Source organism: Bombina bombina, chromosome 2 (assembly GCF_027579735.1).
Source record: "Bombina bombina isolate aBomBom1 chromosome 2, aBomBom1.pri, whole genome shotgun sequence".
NCBI lineage: Eukaryota > Metazoa > Chordata > Amphibia > Anura > Bombinatoridae > Bombina > Bombina bombina.
In genome coordinates, this window is record NC_069500.1 from 1,090,375,522 (window position 1) to 1,090,398,123 (window position 22,602).

General features: G+C 37.4%; 1 protein-coding gene across 3 annotated transcripts in view; it reads right to left on the bottom strand.

The window, feature by feature from the left end:
- NR3C2 (nuclear receptor subfamily 3 group C member 2) overlaps positions 1 to 22,602 on the bottom strand; it is an 869,318-nt gene that overhangs the window by 431,170 nt on the left and 415,546 nt on the right. The gene's annotated exons all lie outside the window — the stretch shown is intronic.

The following is a 22,602-nucleotide window of genomic DNA, read 5'->3' on the forward strand; positions in this document are numbered from 1 at the left end:
CACACACACACATACACAAGTGCCCACACACATTTTCACCAAACTTAACTGGAAAACTTTTGTAAGAAAGTATCTCTGAGCTGATTTTATTATCACCTTTCAATGCATTTCACATTACACTATAACAACATTCATAGGGGCCGATTTATCAACTGCCGGGCAGACATGGATAAATGCCGACAGCATACTCTGTCGGCATCTATCATTGCACAAGCATTTAGTGTGAAATACTTGTGCAATGCCGCCCCCTACACATTCGCAGCCGCTAGCAGGGGGTGTCAATCATCCCAATCGTATCCGATCGGGATGATTGCTATCCGCCACCTCTTGCGACCGCTGCTTCTTAACTTTTGCTTGAAGACTCACACGGAAACTGCTACATTTGCAGCTTAATAATTCAGCCCCATAGTTTTTATATTTCCTTTCAAATTAATTAAATCTCATGCTGCAGAAGATAACAAATTATAGATAGATAGATAGACAGCTATATAGAGATATTTATGCAAGTATCCATCTTTATCTGCTTATCTAATCATCATTATTAAAGGGATACTGAACCCAATTTTTTTCATTCATGATTCAGATAGAGCAGGCAATTTTAAACAACATTCTAATTTACTCCTATTATCATTTTTTCGTTCTCTTGGTATCTTTATTTGAAAAAGCAGAAATGTAAGCTTTCAAGTTGGCCCATTTGTGGTTCAGCACCCAGGATAGAGCTGGCTGATTGGTGGTTACATTTAGCCACCAATCAGCAAGCGCTACCAAGGTGCAGAACCAAAGATGGGCCAGCTCATAAGCTTACATTCCTGCTTTTTCAAATAAAGCTACCAAGAGAACAAAGAAAGTGGAGTAAATGAGAAAGTTGCTTAAAATTGCATGCTCTATCTGAATCATGAAAGAAAAAATGTGGGTTCAGTGTCCCTTTAAGTTTGTTTGTATTCCAGTACTTCAGAACACAATATCCCATTGAAGACTATGCCCAGATTCATAAAGTGGCATATTATACAAGGAAGTGCTTTATTAAATCATGGATATGAAGCTGCACTTTAAATTTACATATCTTTATTTAGGCTATGACCTGGTTTGAGTTTAAACCTATATTTACTCCAAATTGTGGTGTAGGCTCCAGTCTGGGCACAGTTCACTGAGTAAATACAGCGATTCCATAGGCATCACTGTCATCTACATAAAGTTTAGAGTAAAATATTGGACTATTTATTTGAAATCAGATCTGTAGTGATATGTTAAGAATATAATTGTAGGTCTAAGTCAATTTTTATTTTTAATATTGAGGTGTCAGTCACATTGTTGGGGACAGGATACCTGGGAATAGGTCTGTATTACATGTCCATTTAGTACTGGATAAAATATTTTTACCACTGTAAGAATATTCAAAATTATTCCTAATGTAATATGAAGTCAGTAGCTTTTTTTATCATTTAAAAAATAAATATTACAAATATTCTAGTCATCAACAGTGATCATTTTAATATATACATACTCTATACTTAAAAAAAGAGCTGGCAATGAATATATAATTTTTCTTGTAGCGCTATAAATAATTAAGATAACTGATTGAAATGGAACACGCTAAAATAAATAAGGATGCCCTTCCGCCTAAATTACCTACTTCCAGTTCAAAAGTTTCATCCTGAGACTTCCAAAATAAACTTCTCGTAAAATGTTCTAGTGTGAAGAGATCAACAGTACTTGACTATACTACAGACTAACATTATATTTTATACGTAGCTTAATAACTAGAGCATAAAACAGGTAGTCACAAATTGGTTTAACTTGGGCCTTTTTTAACCAAAAATTCCAATGACTACATTTAAGTCAATTGTGATTAAATAGTGTATTTTACAGTATATTCTAAGCATTTAAAATATATATTTATATATTAAGCATTTATGACATCAGGAATTTAATACAAAGAGATTACTTTTTTACTACACATGTTACACAGAGGTACAATACAGTAAGCCTTAGCAGTTATGGTGGCATCATAAACTGACACCTAAAAACTTAAGATACAAATAAAAAGTCAAACATATCAGGAAAACAAACGGTAACAATTTTTCTTCTTATGGGTTCTTTATAGAAGGTTTGGGGTCTGAGTAACTTTAATCACTCAGCTTGAAGGAGTTGTAGAAATGTTAAGTATCATAAACCATGACATGTCAAGTGTTGAATCTTCTATTAAATAAAGAGCACCTGAAAAAGATGGTCTAGACATTTTTGACTTGGGCAGATGCAGACAACTGAAATTTTGAATTTCCATTAAGAGACAGCTGAAACAAGGAACTTTTACATTTTATGGGGTAGATTTATCATAGTGCGTGCGGACATGATATGATATAGCGTATCATTTCCGCCGCACATCGATAAATGCCGACAGCGTATTTATCATTGCCTGAAGGCTCACACGGAAACAGGGGCATCAAGCTCCATTCGGATCTTGATAAATCGGCCCCTATGCGTTTAAGCAAGAACTTAAATACTGGCATGAACATATGCTTTTTGCCATTTAATTAAGGAGTAAATACAAAAAATACACAGATATCTCATAAACAAACCATTTATAAAAAATATAATAATTAAATATAATATTGCTTGTCGTGTTTTAAAATAAAAAAAAAAAATCATTACTTCTCTCTGCACTTTAACATTAAATTCAGTCAGTCTGTTCAAAAAAGCTGTTCTCTGCTCAACATGGATACACAGATGGCTGGAAATGAAATTCTCTTACATCAAATCCACAGCATGTTGTCAGATAAAATCCCAATCACTTCACTTGACCATAGCTACCACAATAATAAAAAAGAAAAAGAAAATGTCTGGTTCCAATAGCAACCTTGGCCTCACATTCCATATAATTAAATCATATATAAAGTGAGTTAAGATGAAGGATTTAAGTTTGTGTGCACTTCATAAACTGACAATTCCTAATAAAAACAAATAGCACAATAAAAACAGCATATTCATCTTTAAATTGATTTTATATTCCCTCCAGAATAATTTGTGGTTTTTAATACCTCTAGAACATATTAGAACATCTAGAATTTAAATCACCCTTGAGAATTTCCAATAAGAAACTTCTTAATTATTGTGACTGCAATGTAGCTGAGGTAAATAAATGAGTAATAAGAAGGAAATCCTACCTACTGTATCAGATTCCCCCCCCCCCCCCAATTGTGCTATATTTGTGCAAATTGTAATGAACTATAGGTTAATAAGCACCTAAGCATGAGTTGTGCAAGGAAGATTTTAACATTTACATTCCATGTACAGATCTCCCAAATGTCCCTATTTGAGAGGGACGGTCCCTGATTGTGAGCTCTGTCCCACTGTCCCTCTGAGACAGTCATATGTCCCTATTTGCAGGATTTACCTTAGCCCCACCCATGAAAACACACAGACGCCCATAAGCTGCAGACCTACCTACTGACCACCCATACACACCCACAATCCCGCCCACTAACCATCCATATCTTTTAGTCAGCTTTAAGTATTGTAAAAAGGAACTTTTTTTTAATTTTGTTGAATCGGAAAGAGGACATTTTAATATAATGATTTTTGGGAGTAAAATAAACATTTTTGCTCTTTTGCTTATGGGATGTGTCACTGTCCACCATTAAAGGTACAGGAATTTTCATTAGGAAATCTATGCATAGGTATTTACTTCCTGTTAGTTTCAAAGCCAAAAACAACAGCTTTAAATTTATGCAAAAACAAACAAACAAGGTTTTGTGAAAGGAACATTGCACCAGTACCAACAGCATTCATTATGAGATATTGGAATGTCTTGTGATTTAAAAATATATTCTCAAAAGTATGTCTCCATATTGTTTTTATTTTGTTATTATTATTACTTGTTATTTACTATGAGAAGAACAGCTGCTCTCTTGCACACACATTAGAACCCTATTAAAGGGATCGAGAGGTAAAAATTTAAATGTGCATGAGTGCATTTCAATTTTAAGTAGAATTATTTTTGCAATATACTTCCATTGGCAAAATTCAATCTAGTAGAATGTATTACTGTTTGTTAGCGGCATACGCACGTATCCAGTGAGGGCCCATGCACCGTATTGAAGCTCAGATTTCTGGTGGTGGTGTGTATAGTGTTGTAAAGACTTAATTTGTTGCATACGAGCTTTTGCTGACTCTCTGAGAAGGTTTAATGTTTGAATACTGGTGCATGGCCTTCACAGCATATGTGCATATGCCGCTGAAAAACAGTAATCATTTTTGCTAATGGAAGTATATTGCAAAAATGCTTCTATTTAAAACTGAAATGCAATTTCATTTTTGACCTTTCAATATTTAAATGATCACACATGCAGTGAAGGAATTGTCAGTGTTGCATCTTTACACTCAACAGCAAAATCTGGGACTCTGTGTCTTGTAACTTTACTATGCTCCGCTAGACAGAGACTTTTTGTGCACATTGGGTTGCTCTTGTATTACAAGATGAAAGTAAAAAGTTAGTGCAAGAGCAAAAACCCGACACGCAAAAAGCTGAACTTCGAATATTGCAAATGCATCAACGTATTCTCCCATAGACTTCAATGGAGCGTGCAATACTGAAAAAAAAAACTAACACCAATACCTAGGCTTATGCTAACCCGATCATGTTTATTCAAATGTGCTAAACCAAACATGAATTATGTATTATGAATATTTCAATGTTCTTCACATACATAACAATGGTAAATACATATTAATACATCTATATATGCAAAAAGGAAATAAATTGTAATATCCATGTGATATTATTTGTATTTAATACTAATAGAAGGTGTTCCCCTCAACATAAAGATTTCTTTGTGCATTGAACATTAACCAAAACAAGTAACTGGTTGAAAGCAGTTTGTATGATTGGGGTGAATACCCTGTACCTAGCGTTACATGAACATTCTTATGAGACAGGTCCTATTGTCTGTATGTGAGTGAGGAAACACTTTGGCTGATTATCATAACTAACTTCTGTTTCCCAGATACACTGGCATACCTAAAGAACAATTTAAACTATATTGCAAAACAAAGAATTTTCTGTTTTTGGTTTTATGTTTTAAAAGCCTAGAACAGGGGCTAAAAAAGAAGAAAAAAAAGTGTTTTGTGCAATGCACCCTGGTAGTCCCACAAGAAAATTATGTTCTTTGTGGAAACTCATGTATAAGGATTAGGGTAAAATAGTTGATGTTCTTTTCTGCAAGTTTTGATGTTTTGAGCAAGGTAACTGTGATTGGAGATTAGTTGTATGGCAATTTTTAATTGTGAAGGTTCCTCTTTTGGTGTCATAGTCCCTCTTCTATGGTCAAATCTGACTGTTCCTTCAAACCCCCCAAAATTATTCCTCAGGGCACACCAGGTTTAAGGGAAATGTCTTCCTCTGACATACTACTTAAAGGGACATAACAGTAGAATGATAAAATGCTTGAATACATTAATACAATTTTAATATTATACAATTCTTGCCTCTAATGGGTAGATTTATTAAGCTGCAAATGCAGCTGTTTCCGCCCAAGTCTTCAAGCTAGTGGGAAATGAAAGTTAAGACATTTAATAAATCTATCCCTAAGTATCTAACTATGTGGACATTCAATTTCCAAGAAAACTGTCAAGAAAAACAAGAAGACTGTCAAGAAAAACGTGTATATGTGTGTATAAATATTATATATATATATATATATATATATATATATATATATATATATATATATATATATATACAGGGAGTACAGAATTATTAGGCAAGTTGTATTTTTGAGGATTAATTTTATTATTGAACAACAACCATGTTCTCAATGAACCCAAAAAACTCATTAATATCAAAGCTGAATAGTTTTGGAAGTAGTTTTTAGTTTGTTTTTAGTTTTAGCTATTTTAGGGGGATATCTGTGTGTGCAGGTGACTATTACTGTGCATAATTATTAGGCAACTTAACAAAAAACAAATATATACCCATTTCAATTATTTATTTTTACCAGTGAAACCAATATAACATCTCAACATTCACAAATATACATTTCTGACATTCAAAAACAAAACAAAAACAAATCAGTGACCAATATAGCCACCTTTCTTTGCAAGGACACTCAAAAGCCTGCCATCCATGGATTCTGTCAGTGTTTTGATCTGTTCACCATCAACATTGCGTGCAGCAGCAACCACAGCCTCCCAGACACTGTTCAGAGAGGTGTACTGTTTTCCCTCCTTGTAAATCTCACATTTGATGATGGACCACAGGTTCTCAATGGGGTTCAGATCAGGTGAACAAGGAGGCCATGTCATTAGATTTTCTTCTTTTATACCCTTTCTTGCATGCCATGCTGTGGAGTACTTGGACGCGTGTGATGGAGCATTGTCCTGCATGAAAATCATGTTTTTCTTGAAGGATGCAGACTTCTTCCTGTACCACTGCTTGAAGAAGGTTTCTTCCAGAAACTGGCAGTATGACTGGGAGTTGAGCTTGACTCCATCCTCAACCCGAAAAGGCTCCACAAGCTCATCTTTGATGATACCAGCCCAAACCAGTACTCCACCTCCACCTTGCTGGCGTCTGAGTCGGACTGGAGCTCTCTGCCCTTTACCAATCCAGCCACGGGCCCATCCATCTGGCCCATCAAGACTCACTCTCATTTCATCAGTCCATAAAACCTTAGAAAAATCAGTCTTGAGATATTTCTTGGCCCAGTCTTGACGTTTCAGCTTGTGTGTCTTGTTCAGTGGTGGTTGTCTTTCAGCCTTTCTTACCTTGGCCATGTCTGAGTATTGCACACCTTGTGCTTTTGGGCACTCCAGTGATGTTGCAGCTCTGAAATATGGCCAAACTGGTGGCAAGTGGCATCTTGGCAGCTGCACGCTTGACTTTTCTCAGTTCATGGGCAGTTATTTTGCGCCTTGGTTTTTCCACACGCTTCTTGCGACCCTGTTGACTATTTTGAATGAAACGCTTGATTGTTCGATGATCACGCTTCAGAAGCTTTGCAATTTTAAGAGTGCTGCATCCCTCTGCAAGATATCTCACTATTTTTGACTTTTCTGAGCCTGTCAAGTCCTTCTTTTGACCCATTTTGCCAAAGGAAAGGAAGTTGCCTAATAATTATGCACACCTGATATCACCTTGATGTCATTAGACCACACCCCTTCTCATTACAGAGATGCACATCACCTAATATGCTTAATTGGTAGTAGGCTTTCGAGCCTATACAGCTTGGAGTAAGACAACATGCATAAAGAGGATGATGTGGTCAAAATACTCATTTGCCTAATAATTCTGCACTCCCTGTATATATATATAGGTGTGTATGTATATATTTGTGTATATATGTGGGTATGTATATGTTTGTGTATGTATATATGTGTGTATATATGTGTGTGTGTGTGTGTGTGTGTTTGTTTATATTCAGACAACAGCATCAAATAATGCAGCTGATATCAAAAAGTAGATGTGTCACTCCATGGTTCTTGGAAATATTGTGAAGCGTTCTCATGGCTGGATTATTTCAGGAAAAACAGGTTAAGGTAGTTTATCCTTTTATGTAACTAATTATTATTATTATATTTTATTTATAATGAGCCCATATTTTGTTTCACTAATAACTAATAAACTAATAAAATAATTCTCCAATATGGCAGACATTTACAAAATGGAAAAGCTGGTAAATTATATATATACTGTATATATATATATATATATATATATATATATATATATATATATAATTTATTTTTTTTCTTTACATTATTTTTTAATGATTTTCCATTGTTCTTTATTAACCTGTCTTCATTAACTATAACCCTATAATCAGGGTTGAGCATTTCTAGTAGCCCATTAGTCCCACACTAGTAAGACACTGACGAAGACTGGTGAGACATTAATATTACCTTATTTTTCCTTGAGGAACTAAGACAGTAATCTAATTTTATTTATTTTTTAATCAGAAGAGGATTTATTTCCCCTTTGCAATGATCTAAAATGTTATTGTTTGATAGGTAATTCTACTATGGGTAGATAACACTGCTTAATTAAGGTAAACTATGCCCAGTTTACTCCCCCGTGGGAACTGGAGGTCCTTAATCATACTTAAATATGGTGATATTCACTTGAGTCTGCAACATTCTAGACAATTAATTGTTAGACGAGAGCACCAGCTCATTTGCTTCTGTCCCTTACTGGTCACAGCAAAGTAGAACAGGGGAATGTATTCCACCATATTTTCCAAGAGGTGTATCGCTGGGCAGCTACTGATTTGCAAAACCTTATGAACTGCGCTAACAAAATGACAGTGTTAAATTAATTAAGACCAGTTTGTTTGCAATGCATAGCTACTGTTATATGCTATGATTCTAATGTCCATTTAATGTTGGGAGATTTTTTTTCTCACAAAACTATTTTTTTCAAGCTGCAACTAGTTATAATTACATATAGGAACATTCAAACTGAGCTTAAAATGAGACCCTTGAATACATTTGATTACCTGAGTTGTTTGTTATTCATGGAGTGGAAGGAAAAAAAGATAAAAATACTTGCAAAGGGTTGAAGCTTCTACAATATAAAGTAGTGAAGCATGATACTGCAAACAGAATTGACACAAAAGACAAATCGGAATATAAGGTGCTTCTATTATTTATCAAAATTCATCAACCTACCTTTATCATTTTATATATGTCAAAGACCACTTACTTAAATTAAACAAACCAACTAAAAAAACAATAGTAAGTCTTATATAAAATAAATTAATGTATAGCAGAATATGTTCTATGTATTTATAAATAGATATTCCTATATTTATCTGTATGTATATATATATATATATATATATATATATACCTATATATAATTATATATATATATATACATGTAAAGATATATATTGTACCAAAATACCATCAGATATATGTAGAAATATGTATTTATGAATAAACGGAACATATTCTTCTATTTGAAGAACGTTGGAATTTGAAATATTCATATTTTTATGTCGGGTTATCAAGCTAGTATGGTGTTAGCTTTTTTTCTACTTGTTTTGCTCCATTGACTTTTATGGGGGAATACGTTAACAAGCATGTAATATACTAACTTCGACTTTTTGTGCTTGTTGGGTTAGCGCACAAGTGAAAACAGTTTACTTTCAACGAGCGCAACCCGACGAGTGCAAAAAACGTACTTCTAGTGCAGCTGCCGCTTGAGCAGGAGCATTAAACAGCAACCACTCGCAATCTGGCTCTAAATGTTTTAAAAGCATTTTATAGTGGTTCTACACGATTTAGAATATGCGGCCTGCGGCCGGGGCGGTCTATCCTTGTCTGTGGCTATCTTCATACTAACACTACCACTACCCTGGGACCTATTTCCCTTCAATAGTTATATACAGCTCCCAGTATATAGTAGGATTATAGTGTCTATTATATTCTTCTACCCAATATTAGTCAAGTCTGTGCTCACTTCCTAGATATGGAATAAGCTACTGCATAGTCATTTAGGGCCAACATACATATTTAGTAGTATCTCCTAGTTTGAAGCTATCCCTTTGAGGAGCCACTCTCTTTACCACAATTTGGAGATGACTGTTTTTCACCCTGTTAAAGGGACACTGAACCCAATTTTTTTCTTTAATGATTCAGATAGAGCTTTAAACAACTTTCTAATGTACTCCTTTTATCAAATTCTCTTCATTCTCTTGGTATCTTTATTTAAAATGCAAGAATGTAAGTTTAGATGCCGGCCCATTTTTGGTGAACAACCTGGGTTGTTCTTGCTGATTGGTGGATAAATTCACCCACCAATAAACAAGTGCTGTCCAGAGTTCTAAACCCAAAGATAGCATGGATGCCTTCTTTTTCAAATAAAGATAGCAAGAGAACGAAGAAAAATTGATAATAGGAGAAAATTAGATAGTTGCTTAAAATTGCATGCTCTATCTGAATCACGAAAGAAAAAAAGTAGGTTCAGTGTCCCTTTAACTTTCACCTACTTTGATCCAGAAGCGACTCTGTCAGTCAATTAGTATAATATTCAAAGCAGACATGAGTCAGTATTGTATCCATATTACACACCAATAGCACATGTGTCCTTGCTCAGTACGATATTTCATACTTTATACTATATACAGTTATGTTAGCTTTAATACTGTGTACTTGCCAAGTATAACTCCCCTTCCCCCTATTGCTTCTTGGATAAGCATAGGAAAATGCATCTTATGAAAATGTCATCTTATTGTTCTCCCATCCCCCTTAAACCCTTTCCTAGGTAAAGTCAATGTTTAAAGGTCCATGAGAGACCCTAGCTCATTACGGGACGGTAAAGCTTCATACGCGGTTTCATCACAGTTCTAGGGGATGCCTGATCATATTTTGAAAACACAAAATGAGATGTCATGTTACTCATTTACCTTTTCACATGGATTTATTTTGTAAATGTTTTGTTGTTTTAAGTCACCTGCACATTTGACTGTATGGCAAGCTTATGGTGTATTTTGTATTATGTGCTTGTTTATACCATCTCAATAAAAAATTATTGGGAAGAAAGAAAAAAAAAAGCATTTCAAAGTGTATTTTTTAAGCAACATTTTGTTATGCAGTCCATGGACACCACCCACTTGAAAAGTGTCTTGAGTGTTGTAGTCACATCATAATTATTGTTGCCAGTTATAGATTATTATTAATAATTTCCAGGACATATCAATTACTCACTATGCAGCATGTAAGAAATGCACCTCATCTTATCTAGGGGGGAGAGGAAAATCCACAATTTTTAGAATTTAATTACAGGAAAAGCAGGCAAAATAATAATGAAAATGCACTGAAAAATATTTTATCTGAAATTATATTTTGTATTCAATGACCCTGTAAGATTAAAAAAAAAAATCTGTTTACTAGAAATGTCTGAGTGTCTAAACCGTGTAATATTTTATTATAACATTTTATAGAAAACAGAATACTAGACCCGTATACAGCTACTATATTTAGAGAGATTTGTATCCAATATCACTATTGCACTGAAGTATATGTATAATGTGCATACAATAAAGAGGCATAAAGGCACAATAATAAACCATTCTAAAGCATTTTATTATTACACTGTTGTACATTTAACCCCTGCAAAGAGGTTAAATCTATGATTAATGTCAACTGCGAACTGTCACTGCATTACTAGTCAGGAACTGAACAAAGCCAGCAAGCCAATCAGGGGGCAGCATATGTGCACAACTGCCAATCACAGATTATTTTCAACTCAGACTAGACAAGGGCATTGACAATAATGCGTTGAACCCATTTTTGCAGTCTAACAATAGTACAATAATAACATGCTTTAGCACTTTAGGGCATTTTTTATTGCTCCTTTGCATCCCTTTAATATATTCATAATATATATTTATACAATGCATTATACCTGAGATTTTTTTTATATTTGAGAGTAATCCATTTCCAGATGAGGTAATGTGCATTGCTTGTATATGAACAGATTTTAGGTACTGAAATTTTAGTTGCACTCCTGGACCTCGTTGGCCAAACCAAAAAAACAGAATTTATGCTTACCTGATAAATTACTTTCTCCAATGGTGTGTCCGGTCCACGGCGTCATCCATTACTTGTGGGATATTCTCCTCCCCTACAGGGAAAGGCAAGGAGAGCACACAGCAAGAGCTGTCCATATAGCTCCCCCTCTGGCTCCGCCCCCCAGTCATTCGACCGACGGTTAGGAGAAAAAAGGAGAAACTATAGGGTGCCGTGGTGACTGTAGTGTATAAAGAAAAAGAAAAAATTTTCAAACCTGATTTAAAAACCAGGGCGGGCCGTGGACCGGACACACCGTTGGAGAAAGTAATTTATCAGGTAAGCATAAATTCTGTTTTCTCCAACATTGGTGTGTCCGGTCCACGGCGTCATCCATTACTTGTGGGAACCAATACCAAAGCTTTAGGACACGGATGAAGGGAGGGAGCAAATCAGGTTACCTAAACAGAAGGCACCACGGCTTGCAAAACCTTTCTCCCAAAAACAGCCTCCGAAGAAGCAAAAATATCAAATTTGTAAAATTTGGCAAAAGTGTGCAGAGAAGACCAAGTCGCTGCCTTACATATCTGATTAACAGAAGCCTCGTTCTTGAAGGCCCATGTGGAAGCCACAGCCCTAGTGGAGTGAGCTGTGATTCGTTCAGGAGGCTGCCGTCCGGCAGTCTCATAAGCCAATCGGATAATGCTTTTCAGCCAGAAAGAAAGAGAGGTAGCAATAGCTTTTTGTCCTCTCCTCTTACCAGAGTAAACGACAAACAAGGATGAGGTTTGTCTAAAATTCTTTGTTGCTTCTAAATAGAACTTTAAAGCACGCACTACATCTAAATTGTGTAACAAACGTTCCTTCTTTGAAACTGGATTCGGCACAGAGAAGGAACAACTATTTCCTGGTTAATATTCTTGTTGGAAACAAATTTTGGAAGAAAACCAGGCTTGCTACGCAAAATAACCTTATCTGAATGGAACACCAGATAGGGTGGATCACACTGCAAAGCAGATAATTCAAAAACTCTTCTAGCAGAAGAAATAGCAACCAAAAACAGAACTTTCCAAGATAGCAACTTGATATCTATGGAATGTAAGGGTTCAAACGGAACCCCCTGAAGAACTGAAAGAACTAAATTTAGACTCCAAGGAGGAGTCAAGGGTCTGTAAACAGGTTTGATTCTGACCAAAGCCTGTACAAAAGCTTGTACCTCTGGCACAGCTGCCAGTCGTTTGTATAACAAGACAGATAAAGCAGAAATCTGTCCTTTTAGAGAACTCGCTGACAATCCCTTATCCAAACCTTCTTGGAGAAAGGAGAGGATCTTAGGAATTTTAATCTTACTCCAGGAGAATCCCTTGGATTCACACCAACAGATATATCTTTTCCATATTTTATGGTAAATCTTTCTAGACACAGGTTTTCTGGCTTGGACCAGAGTATCTATCACTGAATCTGAAAACCCACGCTTGGATAAAATCAAACGTTCAATTTCCAAGCAGTCAGCTGCAGAGAAATTAGATTTGGATGTTCGAATGAACCTTGTTCTAGAAGATCCTGTCTCAAAGGTAGCTTCCATGGTGGAGCCGATGACATATTCACCAGGTCTGCATACCAAGTCCTGCGCGGCCACGCAGGAGCTATCAGAATCACTGAGGCCTTCTCCTGTTTGATCCTGGCTACAAGCCTGGGAAGGAGAGGGAACGGTGGAAACGCATAAGCTAGGTTGAACGACCAAGGCGCCACTAATGCATCCACTAGAGTGGCCTTGGGATCCCTGGATCTGGACCCGTAGCAAGGAACCTTGAAGTTCTGACGAGACGCCATCAGATCCATGTCAGGAATGCCCCATAATTGAGTCAACTGGGCAAACACCTCCGTGTGGAGTTCCCACTCCCCCGGATAGAAAATCTGACGACTCAGATAATCCGCCTACCAGTTGTCTACTCCTGGGATGTGGATTGCAGATAGGTGGCAGGAGTGATCCTCCGCCCATTTGATGATCTTGGATACCTCTCTCATCGCCAAGGAACTCCTTGTTCCTCCCTGATGGTTGATGTAAGCTACAGTCGTCATGTTATCTGACTGGATTCTTATGTATCCGGCCTTCGCTAGATGAGGCCAAGCCCGGAGAGCATTGAATATCGCTCTCAGTTCCAGGATGTTGATCGGGAGAAGAGACTCTTCCTGAGACCATAAACCCTGAGTTTTCAGGGAATCCCAGACCGCGCCCCAGCCTAATAGACTGGCGTCGGTCGTGACAATGACCCACTTTGGTCTGCAGAAACTCATTCCCTGAGACAGGTGATCCTGTCTACTGGAGCATGCACAGTTGTAATGGTCTTAGATGAATTCGAGCAAAAGGAACTATGTCCATTGCTGCAACCATCAACCCTACTACTTCCATGCACTGAGCTATGGAAGGCTGCAGAATAGAGAGAAGAACTTGACAAGCGTTTAGAAGCTTTGACTTTCTGACTTCTGTCAGGAAGATCTTCATTTCAAAAGAATCTATTATTGTTCCCAAAAAGGAAACTCTTGTCGACGGAGACAGGGAACTCTTTTCTACGTTCACCTTCCACCCGTGAGATCTGAGAAAGGCTAGAACAATGTCTGTATGAGCCTTTGCCTTGGAAAGAGAAGACGCTTGAATTAGAATGTCGTCCAGATAAGGTGCCACTGCAATGCCCCTTGGTCTTAGAACCGCTAGAAGGGACCCGAGCACCTTTGTGAAAATTCTGGGAGCAGTGGCTAGTCCGAATGGGAGAGCCACAAACTGATAATGTTTGTCCAGAAAGGCGAACCTTAGGAACTGATGATGATCTTTGTGGATAGGAATATGTAGATACGCATCCTTTAAATCCACGGTAGTCATATATTGACCCTCCTGGATTGTAGGTAAAATTGTTCGAATGGTTTCCATATTGAACGATGGAACTCTGAGAAATTTGTTTAGAATTTTTAAATCCAGAATTGGTCTGAAAGTTCCCTCTTCTTTGGGAACTACAAACAGATTTGAGTAAAAACCCCTGACCTTGTTCCACAGTTGGAACTGGGTGTATCACTCCCATCTTTAACAGGTCTTCTACACAATGTAAGAATGCCTGTCTACTTATTTGGTTTGAAGATAAGTGAAAAATGTGGAACCTTCCCCTTGGGGGTAGTTCCTTGAATTCTAGAAGATAACCCTGAGAGACTATTTCTAGGGTCCAGGGATCCTGAACATCTCTTGCCCAAGTCTGAGCAAAGAGAGAGAGTCTGTCCCCTACTAGATCAGGTCCCGGTTCGGGGGCTACCCCTTCATGCTGTTTTGGTAGCAGCAGCAGAATTCTTGGCCTGTTTACCCTTATTCCAGCCTTGCATTGGTTTCCAAGCTGGTTTAGTCTGGGAAGCGTTACCCTCTTGTCTAGAGGCTGCCGAGTTAGAAGCCGGTCCATTCCTGAAATTGCGAAAGGAACGAAAATTGGACTTATTCTTAGCCTTGAAAGGCCTATCCTGTGGGAGGGCATGGCCCTTTCCCCCAGTGATGTCTGAAATAATTTCTTTCAATTCTGGCCCAAAAAGGGTCTTACCTTTGAAAGGGATATTAAGCAATTTTGTCTTGGAAGATACATCCGCCGACCAAGACTTTAGCCAGAGCGCTCTGCGCGCCACAATTGCAAACCCTGAATTTTTCGCCGCTAATCTCACTAACTGCAAAGCGGCGTCTAAAATAAAGGAATTAGCTAACTTAAGTGCGTGAATTCTGTCCATGACTTCCTCATACGGAGTCTCCCTACTGAGCGACTTTTCCAGTTCCTCGAACCAGAACCACGCCGCTGTAGTGACAGGAATAATGCACGAAATAGGTTGAAGGAGGTAACCTTGCTGTACAAAAATCTTTTTAAGCAAACCCTCCATAGGATCTTTGAAAGCACAATTGTCCTCAATGGGAATGGTCGTGCGTTTGGCTAGTGTAGAAACCGCCCCCTCGACCTTAGGGACTGTTTGCCATATGTCCTTCCTGGGGTCGACCATAGGGAACAATTTCTTAAATATAGGAGGAGGGACAAAAGCCCTGGCTTCTCCCACTCCTTATTCACTATGTCCGCCACCCGTTTAGGTATCGGAAAGGCATCAGGGTGCACCGGGACCTCTAGGAACTTGTCCATCTTGCACAAGTTTTCTGGATTGACCAGATTGTCACAATCATCCAGAGTAGATAGCACCTCCTTAAGTAATGCGCGGAGATGCTCTGATTTAAATTTAAATGTCACAACATCAGGTTCTGCCTGCTGAGAAATTCTTCCTGTATCAGAAATTTCTCCATCTGAGAAACCTTCCCTCACTGCCACTTCAGACTGGTGTGAGGGTATGACAGAAAAATTATCATCAGCGCCCTCCTGCTCTACAGTGTTTAAAATAGAGCAATCGCGCTTTCTCTGAAATGCTGGCATTTTGGATAAAATATTAGCTATGGAGTTATCCATTACTGCCGTCAATTGTTGCATAGTAACAAGCATTGGCGCGCTAGAAGTACTAGGGGTCGCCTGCGCGGGCATAACTGGTATAGACACAGAAGGAGAAGATGTAGAACTATCTCTACTTCCTTCATCTGAGGAATCATCCTGGGCAACCTTACTATTTGTGACAATACTGTCCTTACTGTGTTTGGACGCTATGGCACAATTATCACATATATTTGAAGGGGGAACCACATTGGCTTCCATACATACAGAACATGATCTATCAGAAGGTACAGACATGTTAAACAGGCTTAAACTGGTTAATAAAGTACAAAAACCGTTTTAAAACAAAACCGTTACTGTCTCTTTAAATGTTAAACAGGGCACACTTTATTACTGAATATGTGAAAAACTATGAAGGAATTATCCAATCTTTACCAAATTTTCACCACAGTGTCTTAATGCATTCAAAGTATTGCACCCCAATTTTCAAGCTGTTAACCCTTAAAATGTGGAAACCGGAGCCGTTTGCAATTTTAACCCCACTACAGTCCCAGCCGCAGCCTTTGTTGTGACCAACTATCCCAGGGGGGTATTTCAAGCCTTCTAGGAACTTTTTCAGTGGACACCAGACCCTCTCACATGCATATGCATGCACTGTACTTGACACTGTGCAATAATGGCACGAAAATGAGGCTCTGCCTAATACAGTGAAAGGCCCTTCCTGACTGGGAAGGTGTCTTAACTAGTGCATGGCGATAAAAAACGTTCCCCAAATAATAAAAGTGTGAAATCCACTTCAAACTTTAAATAAATACTTAAATAAACAATCGATTTAGCCCTTAAGAGTGTCCACCAGTTAATAGCCCATAATAAGCCCTTTATTCTTTCTAAGTCTAAGAAAATGGCTTACCGATCCCCATGAGGGAAAAATGACAGCCTTCCAGAATTACACAGTCTTGTTAGAAAAATGGCTAGTCATACCTTGAGCAGAAAAGTCTGCAAACTGTTCCCCCCAACTGAAGTTCTCTCATCTCAACAGTCCTGTGTGGGAACAGCAATTGATTTTAGTTACTGCTGCTAAAATCATACTCCTCTTTTAAACAGAACTCTTCATCTCTTTCTGTTTCAGAGTAAATAGTACATACCAGCACTATTTTAAAATAACAAACTCTTGATAGAAGAAATAAAAAACTACAACTAACACCACAAACTCCTCACCATCCCCGTGGAGATGCTACTTGTTCAGAGCTGCAAGGAGAATGACTGGGGGGCAGAGCCAGAGGGGGAGCTATATGGACAGCTCTTGCTTTGTGCTCTCTTTGCCTTTCCCTGAAGGGGAGGAGAATATCCCACAAGTAATGGATGACGCCGTGGACCGGACACACCAATGTTGGAGAAACAAGATATATCTTATTCTGCTTCATTCTGTTTTGAATTTTTAATTTACTTTTATTTTTTCAGGCATGGCATTGTAAAAGTCAATGCCAGAAATTATTAAAGGGACATTAAACACTTCAAAATATTCATATAAATTGTTTCATGTAGTAAAACAACTTTGCAATAGATACTTTTCTAAAAGTGCCCCAATTGCCCCCCAAAATAAAGTATGTTTTACTTTTTCATTAAAAAAATGGTCACATATTTTTAAATAAAAAAAAATGCACATAGCAGTTTTTAGGGTTTAAAGTTGGTGGGTGGGGGGTGTTAGAAAAAAAACGGCACTGAAAGGTGCCTTTACATCGCGGTCTATGGGGAACTGTGTGTTCCCTATAAATCTATATGTACAGTTTATGCTTATATACATATATACATTTATAAATTCATATACATATATATTTAACATTTGCTGCCCTTCACTGCACGACTCACCCCCTTCGCTATGCTAGGTTTTCATGCCGTGTCTCATGGCATGAGTACAAGGCTCCCATTGGAGCCTATGGAAGCCCTCCAATGGGAGCCTACTGGGGTGGCTCAGTAAATGCAAAAGCATAAACCCCAGATCAGCATTAGAAGCACCAGAGTGTGAAGAGATCCTGGTAAAAAAGATAGCTCCAGCCAGGGTCAGATACTGCCCAATTGCAGAGCCACTCCTGCACAGTACAGGGACAGGGGAAGCAAAGAGAGAGTGATTATATTCATTAAGGCAGCTGGGGTATTTTTGGGGCTCCCAGGCCACTTATTCCCCAGCACTGGGATGACAGTGTGGGGCCCCCACAGCACAGGGCCCAGGGCTGGTGATCAGTTTGCCAAGCCCAAAGGGTGGTCTGATTATATTACTATTATTATTTAGAAGTACACAATGACACTGGTTCACTGCAAAACAAAGAAAAACAGAAAACAATTGAATACAGGAAGAGAAGGGTGCTGCTTTAAATAGCTTACAATCTACATACCTGAGCATACACAGAATAAACCAACACTGGGCATCTGTTCTTGAGACAAGCAAAACAAACAACTTACACTAACCTTGCTGTTTATGTTGCATTAGTATATCATTTATATGGCTAACATGCAATAAGCTTTCAGTTCTACAATCCAGATCATGCACGTAGCATAAACAAGATAGCCCAGATATTCTGTTTTCTATGGGATAATTGTATATGGTAAATAAATATAAAACGATCAGAAAAATTATACATTTTACAGAAAAGATCCAATGACGATATGTGTTACTGATTACAATACTTGTTATGCGGCTTCTCCCCTTGTGAGTCACATTAGGCAGCTATGTTTTGGGCAAAGTTTTTTTGGCAAATGATTCCAGTTTCATTTCTTCAATGTCAAATGAATAACTGTGCAGTAGTTGCAGCCCTTCTGGCACTGAAGACATTAATCACAATGATGGATTATTATGTAATGAAAATTCTGCTGCCTGTTGTGACGAGGCTCTTCCCCATGTTAATGCCTTTTTTATACCATTGTAGACATACACAAGAGCCATGCACCTTCAGCAATGACCCCTGGCAAGTCAGTCATCTAGGTGAGACTGGCAGTCATTTTATTTTCTTATGAAATGTTACTGGCTATGTTGCAACAAAAACACAACAGGTCATTACTACAGTGATCTTGTTGTATATACCACAAACATCTCTTACTTGTTGTGTTAGTTTAGTGCAATAGAAGATGAAACAATACAGTCAATGACATTCAAATGCACAAAACAGGAGCTCTATGTTACAAATCAATTTATCTTTTCATGACCCATTTAATAACTAAATGCAGCATTGTCAGCAAATTGAAAAATAGCAGTCAAAATGTTACTTATCCCCTTGTACCGTACTGAATTTTATGCATAAAGAAAAAATATAGTTGACCCCATAATATTTAAAAAGGACACTAAAATATATATTTTTTAAATAAAAAAACATAATTTATGTAAGAACTTACCTGATAAATTAATTTCTTTCATATTAGCAAGAGTCCATGAGCTAGTGACGTATGGGATATACATTCCCATCAGGAGGGGCAAAGTTTCCCAAACCTCAAAATGCCTATAAATACACCCCTCACCACACCCACAAATCAGTTTAACATATAGCCAAGAAGTGGGGTGATAAGAAAAAAGTGCAAAAGCATAAAAAATAAGGAATTGGAATAATTGTGCTTTATACAAAAAAATCATAACCACCACAAAAAAGGATGGGCCTCATGGACTCTTGCTAATATGAAAGAAATGAATTTATCAGGTAAGTTCTTACATAAATTATGTTTTCTTTCATGTAATTAGCAAGAGTCCATGAGCTAGTGACGTATGGGATAATGACTACCCAAGATGTGGATCTTCCACGCAAGAGTCACTAGAGAGGGAGGGATAAAAAAAAGACAGCCAATTCCGCTGAAAAAAATACACACCCAAAATAAAGTTTAAATCTTATAATGAAAAAAACTGAAATTATAAGCAGAAGAATCAAACTGAAACAGCTGCCTGACGTACTTTTCTACCAAAAACTGCTTCAGAAGAAGAAAACACATCAAAATGGTAGAATTTAGTAAAAGTATGCAAAGAAGACCAAGTGGCTGCTTTGCAAATCTGATCAACTGAAGCTTCATTCCTATACGCCCAGGAAGTAGAAACTGACCTAGTAGAATGAGCTATAATCCTTTGAGGCAGAGTTTTACCCGACTCGACATAGGCATGATGAAACAAAGATTTGACCAAGATGCCAAAGAAATGGCAGAAGCCTTCTGACCTTTCCTAGAACCGGAAAAGATAACAAATAGACTAGAAGTCTTTCGGAAATCCTTAGTAGCTTCAACATAATATTTCAAAGCTCTAACTACATCCAAAGAATGCAACGACTTTTCCTTAGAATTCTTAGGATTAGGACACAATGAAGGAACCACAATTTCTCTACTAATGTTGTTAGAATTCACAACCTTAGGTAAAAATTTAAAAGAAGTTTGCAACACCGCCTTATCCTGATGAAAAATCAGAAAAGGAGACTCACAAGAGCAGATAATTCAGAAACTCTTCTAGCAGAAGAGATAGCCAAAAGGAACAAAACTTTCCAAGAAAGTAATTTAAACTGATTTGTGGGTGTGGTGAGGGGTGTATTTATAGGCATTTTGAGGTTTGGGAAACTTTGCCCCTCCTGGTGGGAATGTATATCCCATACGTCACTAGCTCATGGACTCTTGCTAATTACATGAAAGAAACAAATGTTTTCTGGACTGAGAAAAACAAACACAAAACATTTTGCTTTCCTGCTTGTGGCGCCAATGTTGGTGGACAGAAGACCGCTGCTCCTTAACCGATCGGATGATTGACACCCCATGATAGAGGCCTATTGGCCGCAAATTTGCAGGGGGCGGCATTGCACAAGCGTTTCACAAGAAAGAAATGCATATGCTGTTGGCATTTAGCGATGTCGGGCGGATATGATCTGCTATAGCGAATCATGTCCGCCCAACATATGATAAATTGGCCCCATAGTGTGTTAATCATTTATCATGATGACTGCTTCTTATGGTGAGAGCGCAAATGAGGTCTCACAATAGCACTGAAAAAGGAATCGAAAACGGACACACGAAAATGCAGTATAACAATAAAAGTGTTTATTCTGACCGTATTGCATATAAAAGCAAACATATAAAAGCTTAGAAAGCATTGCAGTGCTTAAACTAAAAACACATTAGTTATCTTTGGGATTTTGAATAAGACATTAATATTATTGTACAAGGGCAGACAGGAAAAGGAGTGCAGATACAGTCACCGTCATCATTCTGTGGGAAGCATGCAACAGATGTACTAATGTCCAAGACTTCTCTCTAAGATGTTGCTCAAAACTCTCCTGCCTTCTTTTCGGCAATTCTAATAATTAAACTACAGTTTAGCAGGCGTATCTAATGTTATGTTTATCATATATTTCATATAGCAGGTATTTTAATTAAAGGGACAGTCTACTTGAAATTTTTTATTTTTTAAAAAGATAGATACTCCCGTTATTACCCATTCCCCAGCTTTGCATAACCAACACGGTTATATTAATATACTATGTACCTCTGTCATAACCTGGTATCTAAGCCTGTGCAGATTGCCCCCTTATCTCAATGCTATTTTACCATCTTGCATTTTATCCAATTAATGCTGGCTCATGCGTAACTCCACAGGAGTGAGCATAGTGTTATCGATATGGCACACCTGAACTAGCACTGTCTTGCTGTGAAAAACTAATAAAATGCACGGTGGCCTGCAGGGACTTAGAAACAGGCAGAGATTTTGTGTTTTAGACGTTATAAAGTATATTAATATAACAATGTTAGTTGTGCAAAGCTGGGGAATGGGTAGTAAATGCCGTTATCTATCTTTTTAAACAATTCAAAAAAATCATGTAGACTTTTCCTTTAACTAAGAGTATTCGTTAAATAAACTAATATTATCGCAACATAGCACTATCTCTCTTGGAATGTGACATCCCACTCTTTCTAACTGATAACTCAGCTTGAGAACAAGACAGCAGAGTGAAATACAAGTGTAATATTTCTTAAAGGTATTTCTCTTAAAGGCATATATGTGTATTATGTGATTGATATATATATATATATATATATATATATATATATATATATATATATGTACTATTATATGTTGTGTGAGGAATTGCTAATTGTCTGTCCCCTACATATGGCCACATACCTGCAAAGTTTATGTGACCAGCAGAACAGGGACTTCCCACTTGCATGACCGGTTAATACTGTGAGTATGTGATTGTTTTGTTGGGGGTTTTTTTTGTGCTGAATTAACATTTTATCCAACTTATATTAGAAGATAAAGTTACTTTTATATCCAAAGAAAATTTAAAAAAAATTAAGCTTTTGGGTATATGGCTCACCTAAAGAATTTACCCTTCAAAAGCCTCAAACAAATATAACTTATAAAGTAAAGGTCAATCAAGCAGTCAGCAGGCATGCACCAACAAGAATTGTGGCAAAACAAAACCTACGGCTGTATTGGCAGTGGGATGCATGTGTTTGTTACCACTGTAGCAGCGATAACCTTTAACAGAAGCATTTTGCCAACAGATACATATATCAAAAATGCTTATAATGGTACTTAAAATTAACTGTTGTTTTGTTTATTTTTTTTATCACGAATAAAACAAAAAACAACTGTGTATGTTTACATTTATATTTGCAAGCA